This window comes from Prosopis cineraria, unplaced genomic scaffold, assembly GCF_029017545.1.
Source record: "Prosopis cineraria cultivar Desert tree isolate PC_DT_omini unplaced genomic scaffold, ASM2901754v1 PC5, whole genome shotgun sequence".
NCBI lineage: Eukaryota > Viridiplantae > Streptophyta > Magnoliopsida > Fabales > Fabaceae > Prosopis > Prosopis cineraria.
In genome coordinates, this window is record NW_026555336.1 from 36,682,444 (window position 1) to 36,697,790 (window position 15,347).

The following is a 15,347-nucleotide window of genomic DNA, read 5'->3' on the forward strand; positions in this document are numbered from 1 at the left end:
CTTTGGTATGACATCTTCCCCACAACCATACTTGCTGTGTATCACTCACACCCATAAATCATCTCATTGCTTGCAAAGTCCCTACCCCAACTTCATGAGAAAAGCTAGGTTTTGTTTCCTTGCATGATGTAGACTAAGCTCCACATGCTTTTTTGGTTTGTATACATCATCCTAGGCCACCAAGTGAATCTGTTGTTTGTCCTCCGAGCTTCCCCATAAAAAGTCTCGATTACATTTGTCAAGAGCCTTACAAGTAGGAATAGGAAGTAAGGCAATCTGCATGATGTGTCCAGGAATTGCTGACATAACTGAAGAAATTAAAGTATTTCTTCCAGCGAGGAAGAGGGAAGTTGGCTTCCATCTAGCAAGACGAGACCGTACTTTGTCAATAGTATCTTGAAAGTATCTCTATTTACTCTCTGATGAAGGAGAGGCACTCCAAGTTATTTTACCAAGTCTACCGTCCTCATGAATTCCAAACAAGCCCTAATCCTTGCCCTATTTTAACCAAACGAATTAGTCTCAAATGGCGGTCTTGTATGCTTGAAATAAAAAATAAAATAAAATTTCTGCTTTTATGTTAATGAAATGGCTTTACTACTACTTAGAGGAGCTTTTAAAACCTGAAAAAAAAAAAAATTAAAACTTATTTTTTAAATAGATTGTTCTCCCAAACAAACCTGGCCGAAACCATGTCAACTAGCACAATTCTGGTAAACTATATATTATTCACAAATATAGAACACTGTTTTAAACTTTTTTTTTTTAACTTTATGAATCATTTTAACATGAATCAAATTCACTCAGAAGAAAAAGTATAATTCAATGGGTATCAATCAACAATGCATCACCAATCAACAATGCAGATGATAGGGACTTTGATATCGTATGCATCAATCAACAATGCACCTGATAGGGACTTTGATGTCGTATAAGATATTATTAAGTTTATTATGGTTATTGGTTAGCACACAAGAAAATGGGTAGGCAAAATATATAAATAAAGTACATAGTAGTACGATGATTTCAGAAAAGTCTACAAACTAATATGTTATAATTAAATCATATTTCAAGTGGAAAATATGTTATTATTATAAAGTTAACCATGAGTGTGTGTGTGTGTGTCTGTGTAACTAAATGGGTCATATAACCGTGTATGTGAAAAATATAAAAATAATATTTTTGTTGAAGTTGTCCTTAGATGGAATTCCTGGCCGGCCGCAGTGTTGAATTTGCCTTTGAATGGAGTTTGCGGTTGGGCAACCAGATCATGCGCATGCCCAACTTGGCTTCGCCCTATTCATGATTAGTTCTGACTTCTGACTGATGCTGCTGCTCAGAACTTTTTTTTTTTTTGGTAGAAATTGCTCAGAAGTATTAATAAGGGCTAGCTTGACCTTAAATTGATTATGCTTTTCAAAATTGGGCCTCATTAATAAGGTTTAGAGTTGAGCCTGGTCTCGTGCGCGTAAATTTTTATTAATTTTTTATTTAAATTTTTCATTATGTTAATATATAATTTAAAAAAATGTCAATTTCATATATTAATTCAAAAATAAGAATAGTTATTTTGTAATATTAACAATTTCAATCAAATAATTTTTAAAAATAGAGTTTAAAATGACTAATTCGAACCTGTATTTAAAGAGTTAATAAAAACTGGGCCTAAAACTTTTTTTGTATAAAAATTTTCCTTTTTTCAAACCCGTGATAAAAATATATAAGACCTAGAAACATACTCCCTTAGCCCTTATATATAAGGTATTTTTTAAAAGCTTATTTTATTTTTAAATATAAGGAGTGGCAATAATATTTTTGAGTAATTAAATAATTTTACCCTTATCTTGAAAAATGAAATAGATCATTAATTATATGTTTTTTCTACCATCATCATGATATTAATTATGATATTATTAGGAGTAAAATTAAAAAATTATTATATTTTTATACAAGTTCAACTAAATAACAAACCTTTATTGATATGTAGAATTCAGTTAAAAATATCTTATATATATAGACAGAAGGAGTGTGCTTCAATGGGCTCTGCCTTATTCACTGCTCTAGTGTTCTTATATATCATTTTACAATTAATATGAACAAGAATAACCAATGGGTTTCAAGTGTCCATCAAAAATACATCATTAATTAGGCCCTCCAGGTGAAGATGATGTACTCTCCTCATTTATAATTGTAGAAGAAAAAACTGTATCACATAATTTAAAAAAATTGATTCACTATATTAATTGTATTTAAAAGTAAAAGAATTAAATTACAATACCCTTCATTAATTGTGTTAACTAAACATTCATTAATTATTTTTTATGAAAATGAATGATAAAATTATGAGGGATAGTTTAAGAAATTTGCAATAAAAGCTTATTAAAAAAATGTGATTTTGCTTATGTTAAAAAATAAGTTAAAAAGTGATAATTTATTTTATAAATAGAAACAGACGGAGTACCTTTTTTTAAAGCAAACGGTGAAGATGGTGTACCTGATAGGTAGTTTCATATGTAAGATATTATTAATTATGCTATGGTTACTAGTTAGCAATAGAAAATCGGTAAGCACAATATGTAAATAACATTATACGATTATTTCACAGTAGTTTACAAACTATATCATAGTTAAGTCATATTGCTAATGGAAAGATACGTTACTATTAATTTGACCATGAATATATGATAATTAATGTTTTAAAAATCATACCAAATTAGTTTGGCCAATTGGACCGGAACTGGTCACCAGTTCTATCGTTAGTTCGGTTTTGGTGACTGTTTTATAGACAATGCTTACTCCAACTTTTCTAACATTCATCGATGTGGGGCTTAGGTAGGAGCAGTAAACATTAAGCAGGAGTATGCTTTTTTTACCTTCTGCACGAAGGTTGTGGGAGTCTTTTATAAGCATTGAGCATCAAGCAGTATGTAAAACAAGAGGAAATTTTGCGTTTGTTTCTTCTTTATGTGTTTGGGTAATTCACTTTTGATATTTGAGAAATACTTTTTTACTTTTAAAATGTGAGACGTTGTTTAAAAAAAACATAAAGGGATAAAAACATATCATAAAAGTACTTTAAAAGTGTCATTAAAAGAGTGGATGTAAGTTAATGAATTTAAAAAGTGGAGTATAGTTTGATCATGATATTTCAAATATAATCTATTATTATTTTATTTAAAAAAATATTATTAATCATTTAAAATATAGTAATAATTTAAATAATAATAATAATAATAATAGTTAAAGATCAAGTTTTCAGCATTATACATCAAATAATTAATCATATTAAGTTTTAGCATTGATGTATGTTCAACTATTTATAAAAAAATTTTAATAAATTAAATTTTATGTTTTATATTTTTTTATTTAATATATTAAATTTTATGTCATTTAAAAAAATTTTTATCAACTGACAAAGATTTGTCTAGTTGATTAAATTTTTGTGAATAAAAAAATGTATTATATATATTTTTTGAATCATGTTAATTTTCAATGTTACTGTATATTGAACTATTTTCTTTTTATTTACAAGAATTTACAATAAACTAACTACCCAAACTAGCATTGGTATCTAAGGCTCTGTGATCTAACTCTATATTTATTATATGAGTTAGAATTAATTATTATGTTAAAATTTTATATTTTATATTTTTATTATTTAACATATTAAATTTTATGTCATTTTAAATTTTTTCACATTTTTAAATATTTTTAATATATTATATTTGTATAACAAAAATTATAAATTATCATAAATTAATATTTTTTATTATATATTCAAAAGTATATTTTAAAATATGAATCATTCATTGATCTAAATAAATTTCAATTTATAAAAGTGACTTTTAAAAAGGTATTTGAATATAAATTTCGTTACAATGATTGATTCTTATTGAACTGACTTTTATTAAATAAAATTTTAAGAAATATACCTTTGAAAAATTAAAAACCAAACACACACTTGTTCTCATTAATGTTTATTAATTCATTTTACTTGATCGTTAAACTATTATTATAATCTGAACACAAATCTTTAATTTTTGTGCTTCTAATTATTTATCTATCTGTATTTTTATATAAAGTTTATCTTTGAAATTCAGTTTTATTAAGTCTCCTAAATTTAGTCTTAAACGTTTCTTATCAATATTATGTACTAATAAAATGATATTTCATTAGGAAAGAGACAAAATTACTAAATGTTATTTTATAAATCTAACCTTATAAAATAATATTTTTAAGATATTACTTATAATGTAATACTTAATATATAAAATTTTACATACAATAATTTAATTATAAACAGCCCAACCACAGTCTAACCATTGAACTTTGAACTAACGGCTTACCCTATTTAATGACTGATTTAATTTTTAAAACCTTAAGAATAATTAAATTAATCATGTATCCGTATGTGCGGAAAATATATAAATAATATTTCGTGTTTAAGTTTGCTTGGTTTGAATTCCTGACAGGTAGAGGGGGCTGAGTTTTAATTTATTCACGAATTGGGATTTAAGATTGGACAACAGGCAACTATCCTTACTGATCATGATCGATCATCTTTAACTAGTAGTTTTACTAGACATTATTCGCAAATAGATAACACCATTTTAGTTTTCTTTTTTTTAATCTTATGAATCAGTTTCGCATAAATCAAAATCATTCAGACGTGCATGTTAAAAACATAATATGAAAAGGTATCATCAGAGGGTATCAATCAACAATACATCATTAATCAGACCCTGCAGGTGAAGATGATCGGGACTTTCATATATAATATATTATTAATATTTATATTAATTGTTACTGGTCAGAACACGGGAAAATCGGTAAGCGCAACACAAATAATAATATTGCAACAATAATTTCACAATCGTTTACACGCTATGTTATAATTAAATCATGTTGCATGTGGAAAAATTTGTTATTATTAAATTGACTGTGAATATACGATAACTAAATTGATCATCCACCCCTACATGTGAAAAATATATAAATAATATTTTTGTTGAAATTTTGTTTAGTTTGAATCTCTAGTTAGCAATAGGGTTGAATTTTATACCTGGATGGGGTTTAGGGTTGGGCAATAGATGGCTATCCTACTCAATTTGGACTTGTCCATGATTAGCTTTAGCTAATAGTAGGGGTGTAAACGGGCGGATACGGGCCACCCATGGTCGTACCCGTTATCTGGTCGTTTATGGGTAAACGAGTGGCCACCCGCCCGTACTCACTTATACCCGTTTGCAAATGGGTATGGGTGGGTCTGGGCGACCCGTTCACCCACAACATCTATTTTCTTAAAGAAAAAAAAGAGAAAAGAATCATAACATATGATTTTCATCCCACTATAACTTAATATAAGTATTTAAGTGGCATTATTCTAAAAGTTTAAATCTTTGAATAATACAAGGACAAATATTTTAACAATAAATACTAAATAAACAAGGATCAATAATTCTAATTTTTAAAGTGAAAACCCATTTAGTCTCATCAATCTTCATTTATCTTCGTCGGAGTCACTTGATGCGGCAGAAGATTGAACTATTGACTCTTCCTCTACAAGACAAATTAAGACAATTAGATTAGTGAGTAATAATATATATTATATAATATGAAGAATTAAAATGAATATAAATAAAATAACTTATTCATATCATTATTACCATCAACAGCACATAAAGCCTCATCAAAATAATCAAAATCAATCTCTTCCAATAGGGTGCATGATGTTGATGATAGCCAATTCTGGGTGCAAATGAGTGCCTCGGCCATTTTTTAAGATAAGGAACTTCTGAAAGTATCTAGTACTCAACCCCCAGTACTAAAAGCAGATTTAAGACACTGTAGAGACAGGCATAGCCAACAAATCACGTGCAATCAAACCCATAACTTTATACTTGGAAGAATTCACTTTCCACCATGCCAAAATGTTAAAACTATCATTACAAGCATCAACTAACTCTGCATTTAAGTACTCTTTCACCTTTGAAATTGGTTTTTTTATACGCTTACTCATTACAGTGGCTAAGAAATCTTGCATTGCCACATCAATAATTTTTTTAGAAGATGGAGGAAGTTGCTTCCCCCTACTACTGGTACTGTTATCCCCCACCTCTGTACCAATTTTAGATGATTCACTATTACTGGCTGTAAGAGTTGTAGAGTACTCATCAAACAAGCGATACAAAAATCCCATAATCTTCTTTTTCATCATTTTCCTCTTTATGTAATCACCAATAAAATGTTTAAAAGCAACTTTAACATAAGAAAATTTATATCTAGGATCAAGAATCATAGCTACCACCAATAATGTATTCATGTTTTCTGCCTTTTCCCAGTACTTGCTATACTTACTTTGTATCCTTTTTGCCATGTCACTCAACAAAGAATTAGATTCAATTGCAATTGAATCTAATCGTATCTTGATTGCAACCATATTTTGAAAGCATGTGTTTGATGTGACATAATTTGATCCAGAAAATTAAAGAGTCATAGTATAGAACAACTCCAAAAAGGTGAGAAATTCCTTTACTACACTCCAATCATAGGCATTAGGAGGCTTAACTGTACCTTCATCACTATCATAATCACCAAGTTCATCTTCATCCTCCTCTTCCATCCTATTAACACAGCTTAAGCTGGAAGATAGTTTTAACTTTCTTTTTGAAATAGTTATTGTAATCTTGATCCTCATCCTCCATTCTATCAAAGACCTTGGTGAACTTAACGGCATTTTGTAACATGATGTATGTTGAATTTCACCTATTAAGACAAGCAAAAGATTTAAATGTTAGGAAAAATTACATATCATAATGCAAACAATCATAATTTAACAATAATGTAAATTACCTAGTGGGACAATCTATGCTAAGAAACTCTTTGAATCAATTCTTAATTTTTTAATAAGCTCCTTGAATTTTTTAAGCCTACTAGGAGAAGATCTAACAAACTTGATTGCATGCCAAATAAGTTCAATAGATTGATTCATATCTTTAAGGCCTTCTGAAATGATTAAATTCAAAATATGACCAGCACAACACATTTGCAAGATTTCTCCATCACAAACTAGACCTCTCAAATCCTTCAAATGCTTTTTTAAAAACACAATAGTAGAATCAAGAGAAGAAGCATTATCAACTATAATTGCAAATACTTTCTCAATACCCTAATAGAATAAGCATCCCTCAATTTCATTGCCAATGGTATCCCCTTTATGGTTTCTGTAATGTCCATTCCTTGTCAATCTAATGAGCTGTCAAACACATATAGTTAGAATTTTGAATTGAAGTCTAAACAATTTATGGTAAGTGACACACGAACTTTAGATTTCTTCAAATACCTTTTCAAACATTTTGCTTCTTCTAGATATATCTTGTAGTACAATTTAGCCATAGTGGTGCAAGAGGGGCATATAAATCTCGGTTCAAGCACTTCTAATATTTTTTTAAAACCTTGCCCTTCCACAACTCGAAATGGCATCTCATCTAAAATGATGAATTCAACAATTGCTTTTTTGCATCGTTCTATATTATACGAGTGATGAGTCATTAATTTACTAAAAGAAGCAGACAATAAGGATTGTCCGACCTTGGCTTTGTTTGGATTCTTTAGGCAAGAATTAAAATGTCCCCAAAGGTTCTTAGTCTCGATTTTAGAAAAATGGCCAACAAAATCCTTTCCACAATAGTTGCATTTAGCCCGATGCTCACCTTTTTTATTTATAAATTTTTCATAATGATTCCACATTTCAACTGTTGCACTTCTTTTTCATTTAGGAGATGGAGCTTCTTCAGCTTGGGAAGCTCTAGGTTTAATAGGTGCTGCTAAGAGGTATGGTGGTACTAGTAGCTTTAGATTCATGTGCCCCTTCCATAGCTTGCACATTTTCTATAGTAACTTTAAAAATAAAAACTATACAGTAGCCAAACTAAATCAATCACAAATACATTTGATACTAGGTACATCACATTAACCAAGATAGAAACAAAATTATAATTTTTCAACAACATAGATAAAATCTAAACACTTAAATAGCAATGGCACAAGCACTCTCCTTCAACCAAACAATAATTATAACTTCAAAATTGATTGCATAAATTAACTAAATACATCAAAGCAATTCTTTTATCCATCAGATGATATCATGATAGAATCAGAACTTCAAAGTTTAAATAAAGTATAAATTTAATAGCTTCTACCAAGGTTAGAACTTGAAGGCTATATATTTAGATATCTAGGCTCGTGAGAAGAAGTAGCGAAGCAAGGGGGTTTTTACATGATTCAAGAAACAAGGTCCATAACTCTAACCTCAGAACACTAGAACAAAACACTAAAAAGCTCGTTTGAATTTGATTATCATACAATACATCACCGTTCATACTTATACATTCCATTAATTTTGTAATTTTTGGTAAGACTAAGAACTAAAAGTATCAGACAATCAGTTAAGAACCAAACAATATTTATAACAGAGGAGCTTGGAGGTCGAACCTGGAATGTGTTGCTGTGTGTGTGTGTCTGCTAGGCTACTAGCTATTAGCTAGAGTAGAGTCGAGGTTGATGTTGTAGGTGGAAGCCTTGAGCGTTCGTTTGCTAGCTGGAGCTGGAGGAAGGACGAGGATCTCACACAAGCCGCGATGAAGATCAGGCGAACAATGAAGAAATTGGCCAGGTGAACTTGCGAAGTGGTGGATGCCGGACGAAACGACGGAGCTAGGTCACGGGTGAAGGGCGCCGATAATGCTAAAGCAACCTCACGAGCGAAGATGATCTCATGAGTAGATGAATGAAGAGTGAAGACTGACGAGGGTTCTAAAATTGTCAAGTTGGATTGGATTTGGCTCTTTTTTTTTTCAAATCATGTTTTTTGCAAACAGATCACTAATATATATATATATATATACACACATAATATACATGGGCGGGTGTCGGCCACCCGAGGGCTAACCCGTTACTCGCCCGTTTATACTTATACGGGTATTACCTGCCTGTACCTGTTTTCCTTCCCTCACTAAATGGGTATGGGTTGACCTGTTTATAAACGGGTTTGGGTGGGTTGGCGGTTTCCAGATATATTGCACACCCCTAGCTGATAGTGTTAATTTTTTATTCACAATTTCTCCATATTTACGTTTTTAATATAGATATAGACAAATTTAAGTGTGCATCGTACGAATTTCGAATAATGAATTGTGTTATTCATGTGAATTGTTAATTGTAAAGCTTATTTTATATTTAATTATATATATTGATGATTAAAACGATCATGATTTTATTATAATTGAATCGGTCATCCGTGTATATAATTTTTTGTCACATCCGTATATATAGTTATGACTGAAGTTTTAGGACTTTTACAAGATCCAATGTTAATTGAAAAAAAAAAATCCCATATTGACAGAGATATTTTTAATTAAAATTAGACGAAAAAATAGTTGAATTTGACATTGTACAATTATGTCGAAAACGTAGAATTACATATCTGGCTACAATATAATATGATTAGATGCGTTTAGAAAGAAGAACCAACCAGTAAAAACTTGGAGGCTAAGCCAACTTCTTGGCAAGAGGAAACCAAATTAGAGATCCTTCTGTTGGTGCCTTTTTACTTCTGTCTTTAAATGGTAATATTCAATTGCAAAAAAGTTGCCTTAAACCAGGAACGTTTAGCTTAACCTGCACTGAGGCTTCCTCGCCATGCTCACATCGTGGGTTCGAATTGTGCCAGCAAATGTTTCGACATTTGCCAACTTGAAAAAACTTGTTTTGAAGTTTGGATTAAATGATACGACTCAATAATTGGGTGCATTTGGATGGATGATGATTTAAATTTGGATTTGAATTTACACCAAATCTACTGTTTGGATCTATAAAATTTTATATATTTGGATTGGATCTGAATTCAGATTCATATTTTAACATTTTTTTTTATAATTTCAAATCTCCTTTAGGCTCTAACTATTTAAAATACTAGCCACACTCTATTCCTTTTATTTTCTTCCTATTTTCATTTTACAGCTCTCTTTTTATTTATTTGAATTTGAAACTTTCTATGTTTGAATAATTATCTTTGTGATGAATCGAATGAATGAAGTAGCTTGTTTTTTTTTTTTTTGGCCGGAGCGGGGGGATGAAGTGGTTTATAATTTATATTTCTTGCAAATGGATAGCTACTAACAAATTGTAGCATTTTGGGCCTCTGCGTGAATGTTCTTGGCAAGATTTTGGGCTTCATCGTGGCTTAACGACATGACCGACTGGGAATCCATAGTTAACCAATATTGGCAGTATTAGGCTCAAAGTGACTTTTTAAAAAAAAAAAAAAGTTGTGTATAAGTGTCATGAAGTGGATTTATTTATAAATAAATCATATAAAATTTAAAAATTATACTTAAGTTTATTGAGACTTGAGTATAATTTAAAATTAGAGTGTAAAGACAATAATATTCCTATTAAAAATATATTATATTAATTAAATAATTTACAACCACTTTATTAATAATTTACAATCACATTTTAATTTTTTATAACTGTAACTTCACATATTCAATAATTAAATTGATCATGTATTATAAGTTTGATACTAATTGAATAAAGCTATCACATATTTATTAATAACTTAAAACTATCACTTCAATATTTTATAACAATACTTCACATATATAATAATTAAACTGATCATGCTTTGTGAACAAAGTTTAATATTAACTTTTTATAGTTATCACATTAATAATTTACAACTCACACCTCACTATTTTACAAATGTAATTTCAGTATTTTTAATATAGTATTGTCTTTGTATCCCAAATTCAAATTATATTTAGATTCTAAGATACCTGACTGTGGTTTTTAAATTTTATAAAATTTATTTGTTATGAAATATGCTCCACATGATCTATACATGATTTTTCCTTTTTCAAACAAAAAGGAGATCACCGTCACAGGAAATTAAGATCATTAATTAATAATTAATTATCAAAGTAATAAACATTGGTCGATATAATAAACATTAACATATAATAGATTGATAGTCAATATATATTATGAATTGTATGATTTTGGGCCTCAAACTTTAGAGTAAAGTCTATTTGATAATTAACTACTATCTTTCTTTTTCAAATGTACTTGCTAATTGGCCTGCCTATGCAATTACGTGGAATCACCGTTCCATTCTTGGAAAACAAAAAAACAAATACATTTGTAATTCAACTGTATACTTTAAATTAATACAGTTGTGATTGAAATTAAATTATCAGTATTTTAATTTAATATCTTTATGGAGCTAATTAAGAAATTTTCGTAACAATAAAAAAACAAAAAGAAATCAATGTCAATATAAGTAAAAAAATTATATTAAATTTCACTATCAAACCAATAGGAGTATTTAACTCATTTTCCATACTGTATGCAATACTCACACAAAAACATGCCAAACCAAGTAACTAATAATCATTTTATAAAAAAAAGTCATAGCAATCAAACTAAATATATAGCTATGTATTCCTGCATCAAAAATTTTTCTCAATGGCTGAAAAACCATTTATTGACAAAATCATATCAAAAAGGCCTCAGAATTCTAATGTGACTGCAGGATATCGTTAACTATTCATATTTTATTTTATAGCTACAATACCCAAAATTATTCATATTTTATAGATATGCATGTCTAGAGTCTTATTGTGTCTCAAATAAGATTGTCTTCAATAAGACAAGGAAATACCTATGCATAAGAAAAAAATTGTTTGACTCTATTCAAATATCAGTCCTAATTAAGTTGGTATATTTTTATTATTAATATAATTATTGTGTAAACAATTATTTTTTCCAGTTCTTTGTGGATTTATATCTAATCTTGATTGAGGTTTATGGCTTCTTAACTGCTCTTGTTATTAATTTTTATTTTTGAGATATTTGATATTCTAAACTAAATTAGAATTCAATTCATTTTCATCATATTGTTTGAAAAATGGCCTGATATATATATATATATATATATATATTTATTTATTTATTTATATTTAATGAAGCCTGATATGATTTTAACACTGCCTATTATGGAGACCTCAGACCTAAACACATCCCTTCAATTGGCCACGAGCAAGTGTACACAACTTTAAATTAATTATTAATCTTATATTAGGAATTTCTTTCCAAAAGGATACATATAATGATGATAAGAAAAATACTATTGGCATATTCTTACAAATAAAATTAATGGTTATTAGTATTATTATATTCTCCACCATGGGTAAGAAGTGGTTCATTCTGTTTGTCTTGCTTAGCCTTCGGTATTAATATTATATATTGAGAATCTTTATATTAAACAAAGAACAAATCAAATGTTGCATCAAGGTAAAAAAAAATCAAATGTTGTATGGGAACGGCATCCGATGATTTTGCTTTATTAACAAGAATAACAAGAGGGGGAAAAAAGGCGTGTAAGTATAATTAAGAGTAAAAGAGTTAATTGGCTTTTGAGACTATTTAGGAGCATTTGAGACTCTAAACTTATTTTTAATATAATATTTTTTTTAATTTTTAAAAATAATACAATCTAATATTTTCTGTTAACAAAATTTAATTTTAACTGTTAGTTGACTAAAAAATAATAAAAAAGAAACTTTAAAAATTACATAAAAGGGTCAATAAAATTTTCTTCATCATTTTCTGTAATTTTTTGGATCCTCACTTCTAATTTTTGAATAATTTACTATAATTTTAATGTCACTTTCTTTCTTTCTTTCTTTTTGTTTATCAACTAATGATTAAAATTAATTTTTATTAACGTAGGAGTCAAATTGTATCATTTTCATTGAAAGAAAACATTGCACCAAAAATGAATTTAGAGTTTTAAATATTTTTAAAACTATAGTTTAGGGTCAATTTCTTCAATTAGCCTATAACTAAATGGGTAAGACTTATATACTTAACATTATATATTTAATATACTTATATCCAATCAAATCATAACAAGTAAATCTTAATTTACTAATAAAATTAATAATATGAATTTATTATAGAATAAATAACCTATTAATAATTTACATATTTTGATTTAATTAGAAATAAACATTAAGGATATAAGTGTAAGTTTATAAGCTTTTTCCAAATTAAATCTGGTCACACGACAGGAGTATCAAAGTTAAAATTTAGTTCTATTATGCTCGACATGACAACACATATATGGGGTTGTGTAAGATTTCTGGTAATCGATTACTTAAAATCTTTTTCATAACAAAAAGAGATTCTGTTCGTAGACTCTTATATGTTGTCCCAATAAATCTAGTCATGCACACACCCACACTCGCCCAACATTTTATTAATTTAAATGTTATTTATGTTTTTTTCAATGAACAATTATTGTTTGGCCGAATCAATCAGCGGGTCATTAATGCTTTTATATATCCTTTATAGTTACTGTTAAAAACACTCAAACTTGCCTTTCAAAAAAGCACTCAAACTTGAATTTTTAAAACTCTTCATTTCCATGAACATGTATATACTCCTAAGAATGTGATTTCGACATATTCATATTTAAGGTTATGGTATATGAATTTCGAAGTCACATCATTTGAAAAATAATAAATCGTTACTAGTAGACAAACATCTAAATTAAACTAAAACCCTAGCTGGCTAGTTGTAAACCCTCCAAAAAAAAACCTACATAAAACATTTAATCTAAATCGTATAGCCTCAATAAATCAAAATAATTAAATTCGACCACATACATATATTAAACCTCGTAATGCTTTGAACTTCTAACCCTAAATATTAGAATTAATTTTAAACAATCAAACCCAACAAAAACCTCCTAATAAAATCCAAAACCCTAAAACATGTTATATATATTAAGAAAATATATTGAGCAACGAAGGTGGTGCCTTCTGATGAACCCCGAGCATCATGATTCACACAAGGGACATGTATCTCCTACTTCCAATTTAAAAAAAGCCACGGCTTCTTCTTTCCCTTAGAGCTATGAACTTGATGGAGGAGTAATAATGACGACGTTCATGTGCGTCCTTGATTACTTTAAATTAATCGCTACTGTTATTTTCCATCAAAAACTGGAAAGTAATTGTCAACATCTGGGCACGGAGGCCCACTAAAGGCACCATTGTCCGTTAGTTGGAATTATAAACTAACATGACACTGGTCGAGAAGCCTATGATCTTGCTTGGTTTCTGTAAACATATGATTTACTGATCATTGACACCTGGCTAAGATCCTCGATAAGTGCACCGAATTAGGACTAATGAAAGATGAGTTAACATTAATCTAGCATGAGAGTGCCGTCTTATAAGCTATAGTACTGTAAAGAGAAATCTTATTGGTGGAAGAAATCTTGTTCACGTGGGTTTAGCCAATAGAAATATGGATTCAGAGACAGTCACCTTATAAAACTTTATATTTATATTTGTATTGGCCACCAGCTATAATATTATAATCATGCAACCAAATCATGTATGCTTTTGTAGAGTTTCTAAGTGACCAGTGGTGGTAATTGCAAAGATTAGATTATTTTTTTCTGTGGGGGTCCCTGCCTTTATAGGGTACGGATTAATGTTTGTTTAGCCTTTAATTTGGCTTTGGTTTCAGCCTCGACATAGGCGTGGTAAGGCTAGCTTCCCTCGATTGGCGAATGAAATGACATGCTAATTAGAGGGGGAAAAGCGTTAAACACTCTATTCAATGAACCCAGTTTACAGATCAAAAGGTAGGGGGGGTCGGGGGAATCAATGAAAAGTATAGCCAAAGAAATTTCATATATGAAAAAGGTTACTAGATTCTAAGCTTGTCCTGTAAAACCTGAGGACCAAATTGTAATAATACCTTGGGCATATTAAACCTTCTTAACAAGTTCACTTAAACTTGTGATAATGTACGTAGACTTTGACTTATAATAACATTTTATGTATATTAAACCTTGTTATTAACAAGTTGTCTTATACATATGCTATAGTCTAGCAGACTATACATCGATCAAAGATGAGTTTACCCTAGTCTATTATAGATCAGAAATTAAAATCATGTGTATAAGTACATATGATGACTAATTAACATCATAGTTAAATATACTATCCGCAGCTGACCTTTAATTTTAATACATACATATAGTATACATGTACATGCAAAACAAGTTATTCTAGCACATACTAAAAAGATTTTCACACTTGTTATACATATAAAACATGCTTGTATAGTTAATTAATTAAACAGAGAAAGTTGATACAGAGACATCGATCATTCGATCCAACTTTGAACTAGAACAATGGACAAATATCCACTTAAATAGTTGTCATATATATATATATATATATATCCACTTGGATATATGTATTTGT